This window comes from Rhinolophus sinicus, chromosome 3, assembly GCF_057876585.1.
Source record: "Rhinolophus sinicus isolate RSI-liver-muscle chromosome 3, RSI-T2T, whole genome shotgun sequence".
Lineage (NCBI taxonomy): Eukaryota > Metazoa > Chordata > Mammalia > Chiroptera > Rhinolophidae > Rhinolophus > Rhinolophus sinicus.
The window spans coordinates 79,324,885-79,331,545 of record NC_142503.1 but is presented as its reverse complement, the minus strand read 5'-3'; positions in this window follow the sequence as shown (position 1 = coordinate 79,331,545).

Here is a 6,661-nt window from a genome sequence, read left to right as displayed (position 1 = left end):
ATCAGGGAATTGTCTGTGATAATAACCATCGTCATCTAATAATCAAAGCCAATGTTTATTCATTGTGATGAGCCAGCCAGTTTACGCATGTAAATTTATTTCATCCTCACAACAACCGAATAAGGTATTTTTCATTGTACTTTCACAGACGAAGAAACGGAGGCCCCGAGAGACGAAGTAATTTGGTAAGGTCACTTAGCTGGTAACTCTCAGAGCCAGGTTTTGAATCAAGGCAGTCTAGGGCACAAACAAACCAAACCAAAACAAAACAAAATGTTCTTAAACCCTACACTACTTGAAAGTTGCTTGGCCTCTGTCAAAGGCACTGTTCTAGGGCAGAAATGTAGGGAAATTAATAATGAAGAGCAGGGCAGTGGGGCCTGCTGATCCTGAAACCGGAACGCCCCTTTCTCTCTGACCTCCCCGCTTTTACATGACACTGAATGTGCATTCACTGGGATTGAGACTCCTCAGGACACCCCTCAGGACCCGGCACAGCCAGCACCAGGGACTAAATGATACTTTATTGATCCTGATTAGATTAGAGATGTCCAAACTCAAGAATCTAAACTTCCTCAATTTCCTTACTGTACTCATGAGTGAGTGAGAACTAGGTAGTCTGAGGAAACCTAGTTCTTGATAGTGATTCTTGTAAAACTACTCACCAAAGAATAGAATTCATAAGTCAATGGAGAAGACATTTCGTGAATCCTGACAAATCTCATTTAATGTCTCCCTGCATCCCTGAGAGAGAAGTAACATTATCTCCATCCCAGATGGAGAAGCAGGGGTTCAGAGAAGTTTAATAACTTGCCCAAAAGTCACACCACCAATAAACAAGTTAAGGATTCAAATTTCAGACTGCTACAGTAAAACCCGGGGTCTCAACCACGAGCCATGTAACCTCTCCAAATACTGTGTAATGAAGCCCAGCACCAGCCCACCTTCTCACGTGCAGCTGTTTAGCATCTTATCTTGTCCCAAGGTCACCTGTAGTCTCCAACCCTCCAGGCCATGGATTCCTAATCAATACTAGCTAATCATTGAGGTTTTTTTCACCACTGAAGAGGTTCTTCACAAACCTTCTTCCTTAGGACTCTATCATACTAATTCAGAATCATTTTGATGCGACAATTTCATGTTTACAGAATACAGTAATAGCAACTTACCTTCTACCAAACCTACTAATCTTCTTTTTCTTTTCTTCCCTCTAATTCTGTGAGGGTAAGAACTGAGTTATACTTTAGAAAAAGCATCAGACCAGATGTCATTAACTTGGCATCTGTAGAGGTTACTCTGAACTGAAGGAAAGCATAAAAAAAAGAGTGTTCCTCCCTCCCTCGATCCACTCACCACCATCATATACATGTAAACACCTATGAATGTACACACACACATGCACTCACACACACTCATACACATGGACCCAATCACACAGGCAAGTCCACAAAGTACACATACCTGCATACACATGCACATACACACATGTATGCTCACACATGCATGCACACGCAGGCCCTCATATACAAACACATACATATGTGCACACACACGCACACACACAGATTTGCTGGTTCCTTAGGACTCTCTGACTGGGTGTAGAGGTTCTTAGAAAGCAGGTCGTTCAGGTACTCAGTGTTCTGCTCTGAGAAATTGCCTCTGCCCTCTCCTATTAGACAGAACTCCTCTTTGTTAGAAGCCAACCTTAGGGACTTACTTGATATATTTTATTAAAGGTTACTGTCACTTTCCAACAATGACAGCTATGTGATTCCACATTGTAAACAGAATTTTTATTTGTTGACCAACACTTTTCTATCCATTGACAACTTTTTTCAAACATGTTTCTAGCTTTAACCTAGATATAATTATGAAAATCAAGAATAATTATTACTAGCCCTCAGGTCCAAGATGGCGGCAGCATTGGAAGGTGCCAAATGCACTCACCATGAGCAAAATCAAATATTCATGCGTATAGGTAACAATTACTCCTGCAAAACATTTGGGCACTGAATGAACAGCTTCTGACAACAAACAAGAGAAAGAGACAGAACAGAGAAGGCTGGGAAGCCAAGGGAGCCTGCTAGGAACTGTGGCAACTCTCCAGGCCAGAGGAGCCAGTGAACGCCATTGTTTAATTTGACAGGGTGGGTAGGAGCTCCATTGGGGTGCTTTGGCCTACCTGCGTGATCACCACAGGGAATTCACAGCTTCATTGCCTGGAGCCTTTTGCCTCCAAACAAATGGAGCAAGCAGGAACAATAGGTCATCACCACAGCCACGTGGCCTCCCTGTGGAGAGCTGCTCCAGTAAGCACCTGAGAGTCCTAGGGGCTTACCCAAACTACTCAGTACATACAGCCCACAGAGAGGTCTCTTCTACATGGAACCACTTTCAGTATAACAAACAAGAGAGAAATTATACAGAGAAGACTGAAGAGCCATGGGAGCTCTCCGGGAACTATGGGAATTTTCCAATGGTCAGAGGGGCTGGTGGGTACCATTGTTTATGGTTCACTTCACCTCCATAGGGTAAGCAGGGGCTCCATCTAGGTGCTCTGGCCTGCCTGCAAGATAACTGCAGCAAGTTGGTTGATAAATAAAATAGACCAACCTACATCCAAACTCATCAAGAAAAAAAAGTAAGAGAGCCCAAATTAATAAAACCATAAATAAAAGAGAAGTCATAGTTGGTACCACAGAAATACAAATAATTATTAAACAATACTGTGAACAATTACATGTCACAAATTCAAAAATCTGAAAGAAATTTATAAATTTTTGAAAATATATAACCTTCCAAGACTGAACCAAGAAGGAATCAAAATCTAAATAGATCAATTACTAGCAATGACACTGAAGCAGTAATGAAAAAATTCTCAACAAATAAAAGTCCAAGACCAGATGCCTTCACAGGTGAATTCTACCAAACTTTCAAGAACAATTAATATCTATCCTTCTTAAACTATTTCAAAAAATTGAAAAGGAAGGAATGCTTCCAAACTTATTTTATAAAGCCAGCATTACACTGATACCCAAACCAGGTAAAGACATTACAAAAAAAAAAAAAAAAAAAAGAAAGAAAATTACAGGCGAATATCTTTGATGAACACAGATGCAAAAATTCTCAACAAAACATCAGCAAACTGAATTTAATAATACATTAAAAGGATGATACACCATGACCAAGAGGGATTCATTCCAGCGATGCAAGGATGGTTCAACATTCGTAAATAAATCAATGTGATACATCACATTAACAAAATAAAGGATAAAAACCATATGATCATCTCAACAGATGCAGAAACAGCATTTGACAAGATACAACATCCATTTATCATTAAAACACTCAATAAAATGGGTATAGAAGGAAGATACCTAAACATAATAAAGACCATATATGAAAAACACTCAGCTAATTCCACACTCAATGGAGAAAAGCTAAAGGCCTTTCCTCTAAAATCAGGAACAAGAAAAGGATGCCCATTATCACTTCTGTCAAATATAGTATTAGAAGCCCTAGCCACAGCCATCAGATAAGACAAAGAAATAACAGCCACCCAAATTGGAAAGGAAGAAGTAAAACTCTCATTATTTGCAGATATCAGGGTACTATATATAGAAAACCCAAAAGACTCCACCAAAAAAAAACTATTAAAACTAATAAATGACTTCAGTAAAGTTTCAGGATACAGAATCAATATCCAGAAATCTGTTGCATTTCTATAAACCAATAACAAATGATCAGAAAAGAAATTAAGAAAAGAATCCCATTTACAATTGCATCAAAAAGTATAAAATACCTAGGAATAATTTTAACCAAAGAAGTGAAAGATCTGTATTCTGAAAACTAAGACATTGAAGACAAAAACTGAACAAGATACAAATACATGGAAGGATATACCATTCTCATGGATTAGAAGGATGTCCTTATTACCCAGGGTAATATACACATTCAGTGCAACCCTTATTACCATGTTTCCCCGAAAATAGGACTGAGTCGTATATTAAGTTGTGCTCCAAAAGATGCATTAGGGCTTATGTTCAGGGGATGTCATCCTGAAAAATCTGCTAGGGCTTATTTTCCAGTTAGGTCTCATTTTCGGGGAAACACGGTAAAATACCAATGGCATTCTTCTCAGAATTAGAACTACTAATCCTAAAATTTATATAAAACCACAAAAGATTCCAAATAGCCAAAGAAATACTGGGACAGAACAAAGGGAGAAGTATCACACTCCCTGATATCAAACTATACTACAAAGCTACAATAATCAAAACAGTATGGTACTGGCATAAAAACAGATATATAGTTCAATGGAATAGAATAGAGAGCCCAGAAGTAAATCCTCGCTTATACTGCCAATTAACCTATGACAAAGGAGGCAAGGATATACAAGGTAAAGGCAGTTTCTTCAATAAGTGGTGTCAGCAAAACTGGACAGATACATGCAAAAACTGAAATTGGACCACTTTCTTACATCATATACAAAAGTAAACTCAAAATGGACTACAGACTTAAATGTTAGACCAGAAACCATAAAACTCCTAGAAGAAAACATAAGCACTAAACTCTTTGACATCACTCTTAGCAATATCTTTTTTGATATATCTCCTAAGACAAGGAAAACAATAGAAAAAATAAATGGGATCTCAAACTAAAACGTTTTTGTACAGCAAAGGAAAACATCAACAACAACAACAAAATGCAACCTACTGAATGGGAGTAGATATTTGTAAATGATACAGCCAATAAAGGTTGATATCCTAGACACACACACACACACACACACACACACACACACATATACACACACACATATATATGTATGTACATATGTGTGTGTGTATATATATATATATATATAAAATCAACCCATACAACTTAAAACCAAAAAAATAAAAAATAAAAATCAGAGAATAGGTATCTCTGAATAGATATCTCTCCAAAAAGGACACACAGATAGCCAACGGACATATAAAAACATGCTCAACATCACTAATCATCAGTCAAACACAAATTAAAACCACAATCAGATATCACCTCACACCTATCAGAATGGCTATCATCAATAAATCAACAAATAACAAGTTCTGGTGAAGATGTGGAGAAAAGGGAACTGCTGTAAATTGTTGGTGGGATTGTAAATTAGTGCAGCTATTAAAGAAAATGGTACAGAAGCTCCTCAAAAAAATTAAAATGGAGCTGCCATACAATCCAGCAATTCCTCTTCTGGGTATTTATCCAAATAAAACAAAAAAACACTAATTTGAAAAAAAATATGCATCCCTAAGTTCATTGCAAGCATTCTTAGTAATAGCTAAGATATGGAGGCAACCTAAATGTCCATCAATAGATGAATGGATAAAGGTGTGAAATATATATATATATATATATATATATATATATATATATATATATATATGTAATATATAATATATTTATATATTATATATAAATACATATACATATATAATATATTTATACATTACATATAAAATATATTTTTATATATTTTATATAAATATATAAACAATGTTTATATATATATATATATATATATATATATATAAATAATGGAATATTATTCAGCAATAAAAAAGAATGAAATCTTGCCATTTGGAACAACATGGATGGACCTAGAGGGTATCATGCTGAGTGAAACAAGACAGACAGAGAAAGACAAAGGCCGTAAGATCACACTTATATGTGGGGTCTAAAACCAAAATAAATGAATAAGCAAAACAAAACAGAAATATATTCATAGATATAGCTGATGGTTGCCAAAGGGGAGGTGATGGTGAGGATGGGCATTTGAAAAATAATTAAAAAAAAAAAAATCAGCAGTGTCCTTTACTAATCATTCTAAAAAAGAAATGTTTGACCTTTTGGGAGCTAAAGAATACTTTTTTTTTCTTTTTTTTTTAAAGAATAATGATTCCTGGGAAGTGAGGATTTCCTTTATAAAGGATTCACCATGCTTTGAAAGCTTTGAAAGAAGTCTTTTAGTGCGTACAAAACATGACTCCACTGATACAATTTAATGATACACTTGGCTTTTCAGGATCACCCTGATCACATAAAGGTCTGGAGGACAATCACTACTAGACTCACAGATAATTAGAAGTTAAGGTTCTTCTGAATAAACAAAAACTATGAGAAGAGAAACTCTTGATTTGAAATCAAAAGTTAAAATGTGTTGAGTGGAGTTAACAGCTTAAAAAAAGGAAAAGGAAAGGTCCTTCAGAAGATATTCAGAAATTCTAAAGGCAAACTCAAGAAGGGAAAATAGATGCAGTGTGCAGATGTCCAAAAGTGGGGCAGCCCCTGCAGTCCTTCCCTAGGAGGTGCAGTCTTGAGACTACTTCTGCACCCAACACCCAAATCCTTTTGTCTTTCTTTGCAGCAGCTGGCCCCAGGGTCATCAAGCAGTGCTAAATATAGGCCAGTCGTTTTCGTTTTTCTCTTTGCTGGGAGAACGGTCATATTTTAGCCCAGATGAAAGCAAGGCAAACGACTACTTTTCCTGGAAAGCATATGTTTATAATTCCTAATTTTGCAAGAAACCAGGCAGCGTAAATTCAGTTTATTAAAACAAGAATTTAGCACATTTGCAAAAGTGGTGCTATTGATTCCTATTGAACTTGAAATTACCTTGGAT